The sequence below is a fragment of the Chelonoidis abingdonii genome, chromosome 9 (genome assembly GCF_003597395.2).
Source record: "Chelonoidis abingdonii isolate Lonesome George chromosome 9, CheloAbing_2.0, whole genome shotgun sequence".
In the NCBI taxonomy this organism is placed as follows: Eukaryota; Metazoa; Chordata; order Testudines; family Testudinidae; genus Chelonoidis; species Chelonoidis abingdonii.
In genome coordinates this window covers 64,369,951-64,389,801 of record NC_133777.1, presented here as the reverse complement: position 1 = coordinate 64,389,801, position 19,851 = coordinate 64,369,951, and the positions used below count along the sequence as shown (strand labels likewise).

Below are 19,851 nucleotides of genomic sequence, written 5' to 3'. Positions count from 1 at the left end.
GCAAAGCAATTAAGCATGTAGTGACAGATTTGCTGAATCAGGGCTTAAATTGAGTTACTCAGTTACTGAGAAATGCACATAATTGATCAGTGACTGCTGTGTATTCATCCAATAGCCAGATCCACATAAGTATTTAGGCTCCTAACTTCATTAATTTCAATTCCCTACATCTTCTTCCACTTCCAGACACAATCAGCTCTTTTTAAATGACAGGCCAACGTCAAGGATTATAGAAAAAGCTGTAAGTTATTTTTAATGAAACTATGAACTTCTCTATAAATAAGATCTTCCATATTGTGTAAATCAGAGAAGGACCAACTGCTATGACACTTATTAACCATTTTACTGGATTTTTAACATTGCCCAACTACCCAGAGCTATAGGTTTGAAGGCCCACTTTGCATCAAGAAACTGAAATTAGACCCTCCCCTTAGTTAATGTTTCAGTTGTGATCTTGATAATACCTGTGAGGTGCATGGCCAGGAGTGCAGACTGCTGCGATTCAGCACTACAAAATGCTCCATGTGTAGCTAAGGTGGTAGGAAAAAAATGGTACATTACACTGTCTTATTTGATTAATTTATGGTAATGTGATTTACAGACTATCATCATGCATACACACAAAAGGAAAAATGAAGGGGAAGAATGCATCTTGAACTTTGGTATTTCCTGATTGTGAATTTATTAAAATATTTATTTAAAAATCATCCAATATTCAGAGAAATATTTTACAGTATTTGCCCAGTTCTAAAATTAAAGTAACCCAGACAACATCCTGAAAGATGGCTTTGGTATTAATAGAATTATTTTTAAAAGCTTTAGTAGTTCAGATTTAGTAAAACACTGTCTGATCTCTAACAATGCAAATACAAACTCTGATCTGGCTTGCTGCTGACAGAAACAATGTTTGTTTTTAACAGTATTACTTGCATACTTATTTCCTTATACCATCATCCAGAGCTGTGGCATCTCTTCTAATTAAGACACTTTTGGGGCCCCAAAGAATCTCCCTTAAATGATGGGGTTTTGTTATAGTTTAGGATTCTGTATTTTATTCTAAGCTGTCTATGTATGTGTGTTAACTATCGACAAGCTTTGCTCTGTCTCCTAGTGTAATCTAGTTGATATGGTAAAATGATTAATATATTATTCTTCAGACATTTCTTTTTATTGTTAAAAGTCTAGCTCAAGCAGAATTGATACATTCTAATGGTTTTATACATTTTTCAGTAGAGCTTAGCCTGAAACACATTATCATCTTTATTAACACTTGGTGAGATTTTGCTTGTAGCATAGATCTGCCACAGCATTGGATAATGGGCTCTCAGCTGAAACCCCGCACAAATATATTTGAAGAAGCTATTAAATAAGCTATGTTGACAGTCTGTGCAATCCTTTTAGCCCCCTTACATCTTTTTAGTATTTTTGGGTGAGTTTAGCCAGTATGACAGCATGGAACATGCATTCAGATGCAACATAATCAGCCTAAAACATGTTGCTGTGGCAGAAAGGTTGTCAGCTGACCTAGCTCTAACCTCTTTTAGCTGTGAAGGATAAATTAGTTCTAGGAAATCTCTTTTTGGAAGACTCGGGATTGTAATCATGCTTGACTTGGAAATTAGCCAGATATCCACCACAGCTTCAAAGCAGGGTAGGGTAAAACATTTGCCCTAAGTTCACAACTGATGTTGAATGGGAAGTGAATAATCCTTGTGATGTTATTTAGTGAGAATTGTTATCTTTCCTTTTAAGCAAAGGGAATTTAGATTTGACACTACACTAGAGTGGCCCTGATTTGAAAAATATGTATTTTAGGTTAAATTACTTTTTCATATATTACTTAGATTACTGCAACTGATCATTGTCTAGTTCAAGACAAAAATATGTCTGGTAGAACTGAGAAGACTAGACCATCCCCTGATGTAAATCAGTGTAGCTACTTTGACTCCAACAGATCTGTGCTAAATGACTCTGGACAAGGTTGTAGCCCAGAATCTCCAAAGAAAGTAAATCCCATAATAACTAGTAGAATAATTTTGCTACTATTTAAACAAATTGCAGGGGCTCAATCTTTCCCCTATGGTGGCAATTTACAAGGACAACTGATCGGAATTAAACGTTAAAAAGTTTTTAGGATAAAAAATGCATTGTAAAAAGGTGTCCATTTGCATTGATTTTTCTGTATTTACCATTTTAATAGGAATCTCACATTGCATTAGCTCAGTTTGCCATCATTTTTCCAAAATTTCACAAACTGTTAGCTTTCTGCAGGGGAAAAATGTATTAATCAGTAGTTGCAAAAGACATCAAAAAGTCAGGATATTCTGGTTTTGCTTTATGTCTGAAACATTTAATTCACCTCTGGAACTGACACCTTAAAATTGCTGGATAAACCCATCTTCAAGTTCTGTCTGCCTCAATCTAGTGCCAATGAGCACAAGAAATTGCTGAGAAAGTCTTTACTGAGAGTTGAAATCCAAGATAAAGTTATCTGGAAGTAAAAGGTAAAGAATGTGACATCGGCTACAGTGAATTAAAGATAACTAATTACCATGATGACCCCTGAAAAATTCTAGTTAATTTTACCACCAGAGTATCTGTTCCTGTAGAAAAATATCACTTTTAACAAGCATGTCATATCTTCATTAGTCTGCATTTCACCTGATATTGCTATGGCTGCAAAGCAGGTGAACAACCCATTTTATTAAGTATAATTCAATTAAAATAATCTGATTCTCCTCTGCAACTGGATGCAGCTCAAGGTGAAGCAAATGCTGGGTTTTAGGGACCAAATCCTACAGTCCTTACTCACTAAGATGAAATCCTGTCATTGGGTTCTGAAGTGAGTGGTGCCCTGCCTGAATGCACTGCAGGTTTGGACTGTCAGTGCCAAATTCTGATCTGTGTTAAACCAGTGGAACTAATAACAAAATCTGGCCCTCCATTAGATATTTAAGAGGAAAAAAATAAAAGGAGGAAATCATATCAGATCTAGATTGCTTTACAAAAATTGTTAATTGACAAGTTGAGAATTGTGCCCTGAGAAGAAACCAAAGTATTCCTGAATATTTCTTCTAATCGGATTAAGGAGCTAAAGAAATCCACTCTGATTTAGTCTTTGAAAGGACTTTAAATGTAATGTGTAAAAGGAGAGTAGGACAGGTGGTACAATGATTAATTAACTAAGCATTTGTTTCCATAATGAGAAATTAAATGCTAAATACACAAGCCCAAGAAGATGGCCTAAGATGTCAAGTTTATTTTTATCACTGTGTCCCTTTACAGATTAGAAGCTGCTTGCTAATTTTAGTCTGTTGTCTTTCTAGTGTCTTTCAAATTCATCCTTTATTGTCTTCTTAGGAAAGAAGGAGGCTAAGGATCAGCAGAAGAGAGAAAAAGTGGTGTCTACGATAAGGGAGTAAAGAGAGAAAAAAAAAAATCCAACCAAGTGAGCGAGAACAAAGGACAAGAGAAGATTTAAAAAAGGAATGAACCATGGGAGAAAATAAAGCATAACTAAGTCCTCAAAGTAGCCTATGTAAAAGGAAAAAAGCAAGAGGTAGAGACAGATATGAAAGCACCAGTGGCAGCATGTCCTTCACTACGTGCCTGCGTTATTCTTTGGAGGGAATAAGATTCTTCTCTTACCTTGTGCAATACTGCACATTCTGAGGCCTCTCTGCTTACACAGGGCCCAATTCTGAGTGCTACGTGACTCCACAAGAAATCATGGGGTCTACTCCTGGGAGTAAGGCACTTCTCAGCATCAGGAAGGGTGGCACAATCAAACCTGCAGGCCTTTGCTTGCAAGGATGGTTTGAGAGGGTTTAGGGTTCCTTTTCCAGGGGGAATTTTAATGGGTCCCCAACTGATAGAGAGCCAGTTTGTTGTGTAATGCCAGTGTTAGTAAGATCTTAAATCTCAGTCCTTCACCACTGAACTCTGTGGTCTTTCCATTGATCATAATGGCAGCAGGGTTGGGCACATTGGGCCAGTTTTTTTGTTTTTAAGTATTTAGGTGCCTAACAGGATCTTCAAAGCACCTAGGCACCTAACTCCTAACTCAGTGGGAGGTAGGCATTTTTGAAAATCACACTTGGCACCTATTTTCATCTTTAAGCACTTAAGTACTATTGAAAAATCTAGCCCTTAAAGCATGATAAGTGCCTTTTAAAAATCTGGAAGATAAACACCACTGCTGTGTTGAGAAACACTGCCAGTACTGTTGGTAGAGTGAGTTAATAAAGTTACTATATTCCCCCTCATTTTAACTCCTCTATAACTCTGTCATGTATCACTTACTGGCTGAGGCAGATTAGGGGATTGTGGGGCCCTGGGCCAGAGCAAGTGAGGGCCCATCCCCATCTCTTCTGTCTGCAGTCCCACCCTCCCCAGCACTCCTGTGGGGGAAATGGAGGCTTGCCCTGCCCCACCAGCCAGCACTCCTACTGGGGAGTGGGGTCAGGGTGCGGGGGCTTCCCCCATCTGCCTGGAGCTCCTGTCAGGAGTGGGGTTGGGACACAGGGGCATTCCCCACTCCCAGGCAGGAGTGCTGGGCAGGCAGAGAAGGGCAAGCCCACATGCCCCAACCCCGTTCTCCAGCAGGAAGGCTGGGCAGGCAAAGGGGGTCAGGATGTGGGGTGCCCCAATTGGTCGGGGCCCCTGGGCATAGGCCCCATTGGCCCAGTAGCTAATCTGCCACTGCTTACTGGCCTAGCAAGGAAATGCAATTTATTTGTGAAAAAGCCTTGCCTACATGAGAAATCGGCACTTATTTAGCTAAATTGATACAGGACACTCCTAAACTGAAACAAGAGTGTTCGCACAGGGGGTTGTACTGATTTAAGTAAATCAGTTTTCAAACCAATTTAGTTAAATCAATGAATTTTTTTTGTTTAGAACACACCTTAGACTCCATAGTTTCACAAAAAAAAGCAGAGGGGTAAACACAAAAACAGGGAAGCACCATAGTTAGTGCTATAAGTGAATATGGTAGCCCTTCCACAAATTAAATAAAATGGAAAGCTAGAATGGCAGAGACTTAGTGCACTAAGCCACAGGACCCTCATACAGGAGCACAGAGAGTCCATGAAGCAATTTCACTACACTACAAAGTTGCAAAACACTGAGGCCTGGTCTACACTACGCGTTTAAATCGATTTAAAGAGCGTTAAATCGATTTAACGCTGTACCCGTCCACACTACAACACCCTTTATATCGATATAAAAGGCTCTTTAAATCGATTTCTGTACTCCTCCCCGACGAGAGGAGTAGCGCTAAATTCGATATTAACATATCAGATTACGGTTAGTGTGACGGAATGACAGTTATTGGGCCTCCAGGCGGTATCCCAGTGCCCATGACCGCCTGGACAGATCTGAACGTCGGATGCAGGCAAGGCAGGGAAACAGGAAAAGCCCGCGAACTTTGAATTACATTTCCTGTTTTGGCACAGTGTGGAGTCTGATAAGCACGGGTGGCGATGCAGTCCCAAATCAAAAGAGCTCCAGCAATGGACGTATTTGGGAAGATCTGGAGTCTGATTGACTTATGGGAGAACAAATCTGTTGTATAGAGCTACGTTATAAAAAACAGAAGACAAAATGCAAAGCGTTTGAAAAAATCTCCAGGCAGACACAGCAGCGATGACAAGTAGTACGGAAAGCCAAGAATCAATGGTCATGAGGAGGGAGGGGGTACTGAGGACTCAGCTATCCACAGTCCCCGCAAGTCTCTGAAAGTATTTGCAATTTGCGGCTGAGCTCCATGTCTTGTAGGTTCAACCAAAGTGTCTGGCTGGTTTCGGGGAAGCTCTCAAGTTTTCTCCCCCCCCCCACGTGAAAGAAAGGAAAGAATAATATATCTTGACTTCTTCAAATGTCAACCTATGGGTAATGAATGCTGCTGGTAGAACGCAATGCTGCCGCAGTTGAAGAGCAGTATGCTTCTCTCCCCTCCCGGTGGTCGCGGTGCAATAGGACTGGTAAACTGTCTCATGAACCCCTGAGTGCTCCAATGTGTTTAACTGAATATGGGGGCGCTTGGGTAAGAACAGGAATGATTCCTGGTAAATCCCAGTAGACTTAGGAAGAACGGCTAGTAACCGTCTTCATCATCGCAACTTGGGGCTGAGCTTCATAGCCCCTCCTTTTTCTGTGTAAAGAAAAGATTCTGTACTGCTGACTGTTCATAAGGCAGCAGCATGCTGTACTCCTCTCCCCCACAACAGCGTTAATAATGTCCTGCCTGACTATATCGCGCTGGGAGGCATGCTCCCCTCATTTTATGTTTACTAATCAGTGTTTCTTATTCTGAATTTTATTACTTCATGACACAAATGTGCAGAGACACTGCACGGTATGCACAGGAGGTATGGGGAGAAGGGAAGCAATGGGTGGGGTTGTTGTAGGGGACCCCGTGAATACTGACAACGGAGCAGCTGTGCCTCTCTCTGATACACGGGTCGTACTAATAACTGGCCCCCTTATTCTAGCAGGACTGACGTATTTTTAGAACTATAAGGGAGGATGAGGGAGTCATCACAATTTTCTTTGCGTTGCGCCCCGCCGAATTTCAGCCAGGGGCAACTCATGTAAGCAGCGGAAGTACAGAGGGGGAGAGAATAACGTCATTTCATTGCCAGTTTACTCCGGCAGTAGAGGTACAGAACGATGTAACCATCTTGCTATCCACATGCAAAAGCAAGTGATAGCTGCTGTGTAGCACTGGAGTATGCCTCTCTGTCGCGACAATCAGTACACTAGGTGGAAAAAAAAAAAAAAGCTGAACGGGCTCATGGTTGCGTGCTATGGCATCTGCAGGGCAATCTCCAGGGAAACAAAGGCGCAAAAGGAATTGTCCAGCTGATGTGTTCCCGGGGAAGGAATGACTGACGACATTTAACCCAGAACACCCGCGATAATGATTCACCAGATCCAAGGGGCAGGGGAGACGGCGGGAATGTGGATAGCTACGGAAGAGCTACCCACAATGCAACGCTTCAGAAAGCGACGTTAGCCTCGGACCATGGATGCACAACGCCGAATTACTGTGCCTAGTGTGGCCGCATAAAATCGAATTTATAATAGCAGTTTTATAAAACCTATTTTAGCTAATTCGATATTATCCCGTAGTGTAGACGTGGCCTCAGCTTTCTCTGAACTTAATTTTTTTCTAAAGTTATTGCTAGACTGAGGGTTTGTTGAATGTAATGCTGACCTTTCCAAACACAAAAAGGGGCATCACAAAATGAAATGCTATTCGCACATAGAAACAGTAGGATCTAACACTGTAAAGTGTGGCTTGTAATCTCCTAAGGTTTTCTATGAAATGCTGTGAAAACTTCACAAAGTTCAAATGTAAATGAAACTCCAGTTCTCCTTGCTGCCTCACAGCCAGCCATGAGGCAAAGGGCATGACAAAACATTCAGATAAACCCCCCAAACCTTTCAGGCTGGGATTGCACAACCTCTTTGCAACACTGTCTTCTCAACTGTCTTTTCCACCTCCTGTTGAATGGGATCACGAACTGGTATCTCCCTCCTCTAAGAGGAGATTGGGTGGATTCACTGCTCCAAAGTTACCCAGACTCTGTTTATCAACTGAGACATTGTGTCACTAGCTCAACTAATAAGATTAATTTCATATGAGTTATTATGTATGCTGAAATCTTAGTATTTGGGAGTTTAAGAAAGTGAACTCTAGACTTATTCTCATCAAATGATTATGTAGGGTAAAAGTGAGAGCTAGGTCCACCCTATCTATTTTGCTAGGTGCTTACCTGCCCCACCATCATCCCCTTAATATGCGAATATGTCCCAATGCTTTATAGCTTTATACTCACACCACCTTGTGAGGTGGGAAAGTATTATCCACATCTATATATGGAAAAAACAGAGGAACAAAGATATGAAGGGACTTGCCCACGGTTACAAAGAAAGTCTGTGCCTTAAATATACAACCATCCTTCCTATGACTATGTCCGTATGTGAATGTGTGTACTAGGCATATACTAATGTTATGACTGAATATCAAAAACAGTGCTAGATGCTTCAGAGAAACAAGACCTGGCCCCTGCTCAGTAGAGCATACAGGCTTATACATGATATGACAAATCAAGGTCATGCCCAGACAAAAATATGAGGAAGCAGGATGGAAAAACAATGGTCGCAGTAATAATGTATATGCCCACATCTTAATGGTTACAATACATTCATTTTTAATTAACTCAAAACGATAGTATATGCACATGTAATGTGCTCAGTAACACACACCCCAGTATAAAGTTAACAATAACTTTTTCCCCCTGCCACTTCCTGTTCCTGCATTGTACTGATAAGCTGACCCAAGATGCCTAACAGTGGAAAACCTAACATGTACACGGTGCTTAATAATTAGCCATTTATAGTAAATTCTAGCTGACATCTCATTAAATATAGGCCAAAATAGACTTGTTTGATCAAACCTTATTTTTAAATAGCTTTTCCCAGCATTCTGCCAATTGTTATCAGGAAGCTGAAAATTACTCCTGCCACTAGGATGCCCACTTTATTCTTGCTGACTGCTGAGAAATTTCAAAAGGCTAGCCAGTCTCCCCTGTGCCTGATAAAGAGTAAAAACTGACCACATACTCAGGCTGGAGATGGGCTTTTACAAACCTCTCAGCAGTCAGCATGAAGGGAAGGCGAATAGGAGGTAAAAGCAAAAATATTTTCCATTGTTGCTTTTTCTGCATTAGAACCCAGAATGGATTATGACAGCCTGCCCCCTTTCAACATGCAATTTGATGCACAGGAGTAGGATTGAACAACTGCTTTGGTGTCCACAGTAGCTCACTGTAGATCTATAATCACATTTGTCCCCCCAAGTCCACCAAAAATAAAGTCAACTGAACTTTTCAGAGGCATCAAACTTGTCTGATGACTCAATGGTTTTTAGCTGAACTTTTTGGTGTTTATTTTAAACAAGGACTAGTCAGACACAAGAGCATGGATTCAGGTGCTGTTTTAATGGAAGCCCCTTGGTGGACTTAATCTTTGGTTACTATTAAACCTTCCCCCCAGAGGTAAGCATTATCTTTGCTTTGGCAATTTCTTTAAGTGTAATGTCTCAGGGTTGAAAGGGATCTCAGGGTGTCAAATAGTCCAACCCCCTGCTCAAAGCAGGGACCAATCCCCAGACAGATTTTTGCCCCAGATCCCTAAATGGCCCTCTCAAGGATTGAACTCACAATCCTGGGTGAAGCAGGCCAATGCTTAAACCATTGAACTATCCCTCCCCCCCAACTTTGCTACCCCACACCCTATATTTCACTCATATACCCCAATAGCCCAGTTCCATGCTGGTTGGATGCAAGAGAAGGATTTCCAACAAGCATTGGCATCACTTGAATCAGCTGCAGTTCACTGAAGACAGTTAATACACAGTACCAGCAGCTCATCTGCTATTGCAACCCACTGCTCCTCAAAATTCAGCTGACAGATTTCTGTTACATCCACTCTCCAAATGCATTCGCCAGGAAGGGCACTTCTACACTGCACTGAAAAACCTGCAGCAATGAGTCAGAGCCCAGGTCAGCTAACTCAGGCTATGGAGCTATAAAATAGCAGTATAGACATTCAAGCTCATGCTGGAAACATGGCTCTGAGTCAATCCTCCCTCAAAAGACAGCTCTGTATTTACAATATTATGCAATCCTTCGCTCACTTGGCCAACGAGGGGAAAAAGAGAAGGTATCTCCCCCACAAGAGGCCTCAAAAATGCCTGCAGTGGCTCTGCCTTCCTTCCTGGGTCTTTTCTACCTCTTGGGTAATGAGCCTTTTGGGCTCTCCTCAGCCCGTCCCAATCCACCAATTAAGCACAGTTCTTCCTAATGAAGGCTACTCCAGAGCAAATACTTGTAACTGCAGTGATCAGAGTGCTGCATCAGTTGCTGTTGCTGTCACAAAAGAACTTGGGCTTTCTGTCTCTCACTTGTTTGCTTATGGATAAATGCTCAGAGAACAGAACATATACAAATTAGCACTAGTTAGATGTACTACAAAAGATATCTTTAAAAAGCACATGAATTTAAAAAAAAACTTGAGGGAGGACAAGACTCACCTATCTGCAATCTGCTCAGTTAGAAAAGTGAAGTTAGACTCCCACAGTTTTACTAATATTTGGTTTACAAGTATTCAGGTGTGAAAATAGAGCTATTCCATTTCAGAAACTTCCTTTCTTTTTATTCGAGAAAAAAAGTTTAAAAAGAAATGTTGGGTTCTCATAGACCTGATTCAGCAAAGCACATAAGAACATGCTTAACTTTAAGCAGGCGAGTTGTTTGACAACTCACCTGCTTAAAGTTAAGCATGTGCTTAAGTGCTTTGCTGAATAAGGGCCATAAAGAAGACATCCAGCAACACTGAGGAGCTTGTGCTTGCTAACTAATAAAAAAAGGATCTCATATGGATATTCCTAAGTACACAACTGATTTTAGCTATTGCAGTCTTTCACATTTTCCTTTGGAATATATATTCTGAACCTTTCAGTTTTTTGACTGACACCTTGGAGATTGGTGCTAAAGGGACTATAGCAATATTCCATTTGCTGCTACCATTTGATGATGTCAGTGGGTGAAATGCAATCTCGAGTATTTTCTGCCAGAGACTTTTTTGGGTGGGAGTGGAGGAGAAGAGAGGCAGCACAGCAGAAACATTAAGAAGGAAATTTATCCTATTTTTAATTTGGTTTACAATAAAGAGAACACACAATTGGGAGGACAGCTGCTGGGTTTGACTCTCCTACACAGAACCACTGATATTAAATATGGAAAAGACCTATTACAGAAGTAATCAATAGGTGGACCGTAGGCCAAATTCAGACCATCAGACACTTTTGAATGGACCCTAAAATCTTTCTATTTACTTATAAGTATCATTATTGTTGGTTTTTTTAAAGATTTTTTTCTGGAATCTGGACCTTGCCTCTACCTTGACCAAGAAATTTGGACCCTGACAAAAAATAATTGCCCCCATACCTATTAGATGAGTCATTCTATTACCCCACCACAGTGTTCACGTATGTTTTCTAGTGTTCTTTCTACATCACAAAATGGAGACAGGTGGAGCAGACGGTCCTTTCCCTGCTCTCCTCATAACGAGGCAGTGAACCGGGCCTTCCAGCTTCTCAATTGAAATTATGGAAGGGAAGATGAGATTCAGTGCCAAAAAGATCTTCAGCAAGGCCCTGACTGAGAAAAGCACTTACGTTCATGACTTCAGTGTGTTTACAGTTAAGCACGTGTTTAAGTGTTTTACTGGATCAGGACCCAGCTGCCTTTGTTTGGCAATATAGGCCAGCCAAATCCAGCACCTGGATGGAATCATGCATGAGAACTGGAAGTTTCTTTATTTGTAAACCTCCAGAATTGTAATTTTCCTGTGTTTTTTGCAGCTGCAGATAATATTTCTGGCACAACTCTAATTATGAACCTACAGTAGAATAAATGAGGCTTGCAATAAACATTTTCAGGAAGCAGAAATCATATGTACACCTGCTGGAGAACGACATGACGTTTTGTTTTATTGGTTATCATATATCATGAAGACAGTTCTAACAATAAACAAATAACAAAGATGAGCATAAGTGAATTAATTACATTTTCTGAAATCTAGCAGAAAGCAAGTGAAAAGAACTGCAGTGCACAGTCCTTGCCAAAGTGCATTTCACTTTGAAATCCTGCTAAAGAGATTAACAGATATTGTCAGAAAGCTGGTATGATTTTTTTCTGATCTGCCCACAACCTTTTATGTATTTATCTACAGAGTTCAGTTAGCTACACTGACCTATATTTTTAGATATGTTCCTTAATAACAAGTTTACTTTTAATAGAATTCTCCAAATAAATCATGTATACATGAAAATGGATTTATAGGCATACAGTTTCCAGCCCAGTGAACGTAAGTGGCAGTGTCTGCATGCCCTAAGTATTTTTAAAATAGTAACTTTTCCAGTAATTGAGATTTACTTTTTCATTAAGATAAAGGGAGAGGGACAGATTTTCAACACAGTATCATCAGTGGAGTAAATCCATTGACTTTCACATTTGGGGATTGTGACAAATTGGTGTTCTGTCTGTCCCACTTCAGAATTATGGATGATTTTATGAAATTCTTTCATGAAATTATTGTGTAATGGAGATCCTGTATGTGTACAAATCCACCCTGAGTTAGCAGGGTTGTATCATTCTCTGCCAGGCCAAAGACAAAAGTGAGTGACAGCACTCAATTCAAAGCAAAATACCTGGGGGCAATGAATTTACTCTAGCTGGGAGAAGACACTTCCTTCTCTTATTTTAAGGGACGAGGGTTGGAATGTAATGGAAAGTACTGGAAAGTTACCTGGGCAGAATAAAAGAAGCAGATTACCTCTGCAGTACTCACAAGGGGGAACAGGGTAGGGTGGGGTGAGGGGATGGGGCGGGGGGGAAGACTAGCCATTTTGTACCAGATTAGATGCCATAGATTCCAAGGCCAGAAGGGACCATTGTGATCATCTAGTCTGACCTCCTGCATAACACAGGTCATAGGACTTCCCAAAAATGATTCCTAGAACAGATATTTCAGAAAAGCGTCCAATTTTTATTTTAAAATGGTCAGCGATGGAGACTCCAAAGATAAGAGAGGCTGAGGCAGGGTAGGCCATATGGTGAAGGACCATGCCTGCCTGATAAAATACAAATAATCCGCCGCTAAGAGAAGGGTGATCTAGTGAAGGACACTGCACTTATTATTGTCTGCTATGAGCTGTACTCTCCTATGCTTTACATGATTAAATATAAAATAGCATAAATATGTTAGACTGGGCTCTGTGTGCGTTTGACTGTTTCATAATAACTGTGTGTCCCTGAGAGAGTTAAACTGTAAACCAGAAGCTTCTCTCCCTGGGGGTGGAGTACTGGGAGAGCAATCTGTTCAAGCACTGGAGAATCTGAAGGGTCAGCTCTGCACCCAATAGGACAACTGCGAAGTGGATTCCACCATTCCGAAGGGGTTGCAGATAGAAGATCTGTGTCATGAGAGTGGGCTTAGGGACCCTGAGATTGGGGAAGTGGCTAAAATCAATTCAGGCTCTCCAGGAGCCTTCAACACCACTGGGATCCAAAACCCGGAGGCTTGTATGCCCCTCACAGCAGTACCAGTAGAGACCAAGAGGGGATCCCACCAGGATCTGAAACAGGGATCTAGTCCAAAGTCTCTTATTAAATATGGAAGACATATAATCTAGCATAATTAAAGCCAGAAACAATATTCTCAGAACAGAAACACATAATACACATTTTGAAGCTCCATCCTGATATTTCTGGCACATAGATGCCCTAGAGTGTTCTGAATTCTTTACATACCTCTCCTCTTTTTAATGTTAGGCCTTATTTCATTAACCTGTCCACATCTTTCAAAACGTACTTGGCTATCTCTGAAAAAAGTGGAAAAACTCCCCAAAATGTATGGGTATTTTCAATCATACATCTATTCCTCAACGATAAGATTTATCATATATATGGATCAAATATCTGTCCCAAACCATGCACAAACCTGTACAATCATATTTAAAACAGAAAACCAATAACTTTTAGCAGGGGTAATGAACTGGGTATCATGTAAGGGGGTGGGGGAAAAAGTAGATACAATCAACAAACAGTGGAAGTAGCAGGCTAGCTGGAATACCAGTCTGGTTGTACTCTCTGTGCAGGTGTTATATAGATCTATTTGTTTCTAACTGTGCATTACAAGGTATGCAGCTATTGATGCTGCTAAGATAATTCATGGCTACTCAATAGCCTAAATATGATGGCTTTGGAAGACCTTCCTTTCTTTTTAACTTCTCTCCTCCAAAATTTGTTTTGCAATAAAAATCCTTCATCTTGCATTCATAGGAACAAATCATTCTGTTTGTATCAAACATTCTGTACTCATTTAAGGGTGTGTGGGAACAGGACATAGTCCCATCGGTTCTAAAAAGGAAGGGGAGTCAGCCCCTTGGACGCTATCACTAAGTATCAGATGAGAAGTTAAAAAAGGCAGAGTTAAAAAGAGTTGGGAGTGATTTGCAATGGCAGCACCAGCAGGGTCTGGAGTTGGAGAGTTCACTGAATAATATAGCATCCCCAAGACAAGAGACTAAATAAAAAGAACCCAGTAATAAAGCTGAATGGTCACTTGCATACACAATCATGGTAACTGTATGTTCACATTAGACACACTGATTTTCACACAATTCCCTTCTGCAAGGTGCATCTGAAGAAGTGAGGTTTTTTACCCACAAAAGCTTATGCCTCAATAAATCTGTTAGTCTTTAAGGTGCCACCGGACTCCTTGTTGTTTTTATGGATACAGACTAATATGGCTACCTCTTGATACGTTCTGCAAGGTGTTGCTGGCAGCAAAGCGGGCCAGGTTCCATTTTCTAGGGGTTCCTTCTGAAAACTTACATGCCACCTGTCATAAATAGATAGGTAAGGTAAGGGTTAAGTTTCTTTTACCTGGAAAGGGTAACCAAACACCTGACCAGAGGACCAATCAGAGAACTGGATTGTTTAAAGTCAGGGGCGGGAATTTGTCCTAATCCTTCTTATTCAAATATTTATACAAAAGGCTGTGAGTACAAGGAACCAAGCAATTGCTATGAGCTTTGTGTTGTCCGAATAATCGTGGATGCTTGTCTTTTGTGTTTTCTCCGGCTGTGAGTTAACAAGCTCTTCTCCTAACCTTGCATCTTATCTCCAAGTGTCTCCTACACATCTGTGAGTACAAAGGACCCCAGCAATTCGGCTATGATGAGCTTGTGTTGTATTTACATGTATGTGGATTTTTGGACTGGTTCAATCCGCGGCTATCTTTTTACAGACTGTTCTTCATAATTTCCTATAAGCAAGAGCCCTGTATTGAGTTTCTTATGCAGATTTATTGTTTTATTATTTTCTTTCTGTATTTTTCTATAAATTTCTTCTTTTAAACCTTGCAAAGTTTCTTTTTCTAGTGCAGGCAGGGGGGAAACGGACGCCAAACTCGGTGCCTCACGCTCCCTAATGTCCAAGGGCGGGAAAGTCTATAGGACCAGAAGGGAGGTCGGAATTTCTTGTTAATGCGACAGTTAGGTAAATAACCCCTAGCGCTTTCGGGGAAGCTAGATTGCTTCTCCGTTGTAATTCAAGGAGTGAAGCATAGCATGGCACCCGGCATTAACCCCGGAAAGGGGGGAAGTTGGAGAGGAGGAGAGGAGAGATCCAGGGTTGCTGGGTTCTATGGTCCCCAAAGGAAGAGTGAGGGAACCAGAGAGAGAAAAGGGGGGGTCAGGCTCTCGACAATTCAATTCCTGACCTGGTGGCAGCAGGAGACATCAAGCTGGTGTGAGTTGGGGGAGTTTCAGGTAAGCCCCCAAATTTAGGACGCAAAAGTCCAGGTTTGGGACAGGTCCAGATTGTGGACGCTAAAGTCCAGGTCTGGGACTGGAGGCTAGATTACCACACCACCAGTTGTTAGATGCCCACAGAAAAACCTGGAAAACTATACGTGTCACCATGGTCAATCTTGAAAGTCAATACTTCCCCGCTTGTAAGCATTGAGGCCAAGGGTTTAAAATAAAGACAATTTTATTGGGGGGGACGGACAACAGAATAAACTTAAGGAAACCAACAATGAATATGTTAACAATATTATTAAGTAAGACTCCCACACCAGGGTATCTTAGCAGCAGTCCCAACATCAGTGTTCCTCTCACAATTCTGGGTGCCTAACATGTTCTAGCTTTTTCCCTCCTTCCCAGCTTCCCCACTCACAGTTAGTTGTCCTGGGTTGGAGGAGTCCAAGAATTGTGGCAGGTTAGTCTTCAGCCCCGACTTGGGCTGCTCTAGGGGCTCTATCACCTGACCCTGTTGAAGTGATTTCAGCTTTGATTATTGGGTAGGGAGGCCGACACCAAGTCCCTCAGGTTGCTGCAGCTTCATCCCAAGCCACTGAAGCCCAATCACTTGCCTCAGTGCTATCGCCTCAAAGTACCTGAGCTCAGGTCTGTCCACTACCTCAAAGCCACCCCCCATCTTAAAACTGCCTCTGTGCTGAGTATTTAGAGATAAATAAGTAGCATATAAGACCCTTAGCAGAGTCCTTACTACCAGAAAGGCACTACTGTGAAAATTTAGGAACTCCTTTTTGCTCTCACTCTCTCCCTTTCAGCCCTGTCCAGGCTCCCTTACCCAACCGTTTCTGAATGTAGTTCAAGTCAGGGTGACTCCTTGTCCCAGGCATGTTTGGTGCAGTTTCCTGTCTTTTCATTTCCCTGTAAGGATAACAGTATTTTATTGCTCCCAACCTCAAAATTTAACTGCGTTTTAACCAAAAGGTCCCATACCAGACATGCAAAGGAGGCCTGGCCCATTTAGTCAGTTCTCTTTACTCACTAGCAGACATGGGCAGAGCTCCCTCCTCCCTATGGAGCCCCTGAACCTCTAGAGTTCTCAAGCAGCTCTGGGCCACTCCACTCCCTTTCCACCAACAGATGTCAGCAGTCAGCTTCCTACTCTGCAGGGCTTTGGGCCACAGGGCTTACATGTGTGCAATTCTGAAATATCTGTGGTGAAATCCTGACACCTACTGAAGTCAATAGCAAAGCTTTCATTGACTTCAGTGGAGATAGGATTTCACTTCTAGGCCTTTGTTTATTTTACCTTTTATTTATATATTTATTTTTATTAATGTTGGTTTCTATTCTGCAAAACAAACCAAAGGCCAAGCAGAGGGAGGGGGAGTTCCTTTTACTGAATTTCTATACTCATGTCTTTCTACACACAGAAGTTAACAGCTCTGGCAGGAAAGAACAAACACATGTAACGAGTAGTTCTTGCGATGCACAATATAATCACAGAGTTTAATGGAAATCACAAGCGAGTTCCTTAACAAATGTTTATACCTTTTAATGTTGCTACTCAATATTTCCAGAATCTACACAATCCCTCTCTCCACAAAACAGCACTCTGTTTAATATTAAGGCTGAGACTCGGTCTGCCTGCACTACTTATTCTGCTGTGTGTTCCTGCACTAAAGATATGAAGAAATGAATAAAGAAACAACAACCTAAAACACTCTTTCCCCCTACAAGAAGTAGCTTACTTCCCTGTCATGACAGAGCTAGCCCTCTTGCCTACTCCAATAACCACTAGTCCTCATTTGGCTCCAGAGAACATAATTATGACCCGATTAATGGTCTGGGACATGAACCAGTTTAAGGAGTGCAAGATCTAATAAGGTAGAAGATTGATCTGTTGAACTCCTGTGACAACTTCTTAAGAGAGAAAAAAAAATCAATATATGTTTTTTCAGTTTAACTTTTATTTGTCTTATGCAGTAATTGTTTGGCATTAAATAGGCTCTATTATTGGTTTCTCCCTAACTCCGTGCCCTCACTTTGTAGTTATCTGTTCACAGATAGGAACAAGACAACAGGTCTTGAATCTTCTGTTTCCAGCCCTCAGAGATGAATTCTCTTATTCACTGGAGTAGATATGGAAATTGAGAATTCAGAATAGCTTGATTATTTAGCCCCTGAAAGACCTTTATAAATGAGCACAGGCAACCAGAGGCAAAACTAGTTATCTACAGCCAGACATCTGCTGAATTGTTACTGTGATGGATTTGTAATTACACTCAAAAAAGTTGATTTAAAATTATATTAAGGGTCTGATTTCACCACAAAATCCGGATAATTCAAAGTAAGTCTGTCACACACCTATTTGTCTCTAGTCATTACACTCAGGTGGTTCTTTATCAGGTGTCTCAGAACAGTACAATGCATCTTACATACTATAGCAGTTACAATATAGACACAATGCAGTGAATATACAGTGACATCCTCTCTTGACTTGTGTGTGTTTTCAAGAAAGAGTTAGAAGAATTTTAAATGTTTTTTTATATTTAAATTTAAATAAAGACTATTTTGCTGCTTCTCACAGAAAATTAGACTCCCCAACACCAGCAAAACCATAATTTTTTCAGTATTCCACTTATTTTAACTGTGCATTTTCTGAACAGTACAAAGTACCTCTGAAATCAAGTCTGCATGTACTTATTCCAACTGTGTCTGGTAAAAATAATACAGAATAAAAGAGATGCAAAGAGATGCAGTTGGCAAACTGACTCACAGAACAAAGCTCTCATCGCCATTTCTCGAGCTTCCTGCCTATTTTCGATATTTCTACAGCACTTATTAACTCAATACCTGTGCATTGATTCTTTTATTGGAACCCAGTCAAAACCAAGAGATCAGAGTGGAATCTGATTTAAGAAAAAAATCTCCTATGCTTGAAGAAACTGGAGAGGCTTCAGAATCTCTTCCAAGCCCTGCTATTACTTCTCAAGTACCCTATCTTCTGGGCTCAGTGACGGAGTCCCCTCTAAATCTCAGATGGCAAATGTATCCTGATATGCCTGTGATGAGAGAAAATGACTTAACTACAAGTATATAAGGCTTGTTCCTTTAAGATTGTACCAGATTTCTCACTCTTTTAAAAAACATTTTGATGTAAGAACTCAACCTTCTCGGATCCCTCAGCTCTATCAGAACCTGTATTATTCTGGCTATATGGTTTTTTTTTTTTTTTATGCAAGACCCATTGCAAATACAGATGAAATAATCCTACTGGGTTGTAATAGGATTTGTGTTTTAAACATAATAGCACTTAGCAAAAGTAATGGCACACAAAAAGTCATCCCACTCAACTGATTATGTGAATCTCAATTATCTTTTAATAAATAGCACAACAGTTAGTCCTCTGTCGTGGTGGCTCTAGCTTTACTTTTATATTAACAATGCAAGCTATAATTAAGTGGAGAAAGAAAGAAGGAAAACAACGATGAGAGAAAGAAGGTAAGGAGGAGGGGAAATTTCATAGGTCATCCCTGCAGACAAACATCTTAAATTATACAATTGTGGACTCAGTGAAATCTGACTTTAAGCAAGCTACTGAATCTGCGGGACCGGGGACCTCCCATAGGCAAGCCGCCGAAGGCTGCCTGACTGCCGTGCTTGGGGCAGCAAAAAAGGTAGAGCCACCCCGACAGAATCAGATTTCATTGAGTCCACAGCTGTATAATTTAAGATGCTTGTCTGCAAGGATGACCCATGAAATTTCACCTCCTCCTTACCTTCCTCTTTCTCTCATCGTTGTTTTCCTTCTTTCTTTCTCCACTTAATTATAGTTTGCATTGTTAATATAAATACAGTAAATATACTATAGTATAAAAACTTGCCTTTCTTTCAATTATATCCTACCTTAAAACACTGAAAACTTAAATGATAACCAACTGCTTTAAATAAACTTCAACTTCCTTAAAAGCAATGGGCTGCCTTCAGATTTTGGACAAAGTTTTTGGACAGTTCACCGTAGTTTTGGTTATGCTACTCTCTCGCTACTATTAATAGTACTCATCCACATGCTGCTACTGCAGTCCTAACACAAGCAAGACTCCTATTTAGGCCTGGAGTGACGATGACACAAGACACATCAATGTACATATTATGATTCTCTCCAAGTATGATTCTCTGCATTTTCTAAGGGAATTCATACATCACATACATTCTTTGGGGATTATTACACAACTTGAATTTTATGAAACATGAGGCTGATTAGACTAAATATCCACCATCCAGGATGAAAAGTAAAAATTCTCTGCAGTTTGAGGGTACAAAAACTCCGCTTGGATGTACCTACTGAAAACATTAGTAGCTTCTGGTTATATTTAATAAAGTGAGCTACATCAGTATGTATGAAAGAGTTCCAAAAACAAATATCAGCTTTCCGTACCGATAAAAAACGT

General features: G+C 40.8%; 1 long non-coding RNA gene across 1 annotated transcript in view; it reads right to left on the bottom strand.

The window, feature by feature from the left end:
• The window catches only part of LOC116823799 (uncharacterized), a 301,463-nt gene extending 285,558 nt beyond the window's left edge, over positions 1-15,905 (bottom strand). The window contains exon 1 of the long non-coding RNA XR_004373503.2: positions 15,819-15,905. This is a non-coding gene — a long non-coding RNA (uncharacterized LOC116823799). The remainder of the gene's footprint in view (positions 1-15,818) is intronic.
• Between the last annotated feature and the right edge of the window lie 3,946 nt (positions 15,906-19,851).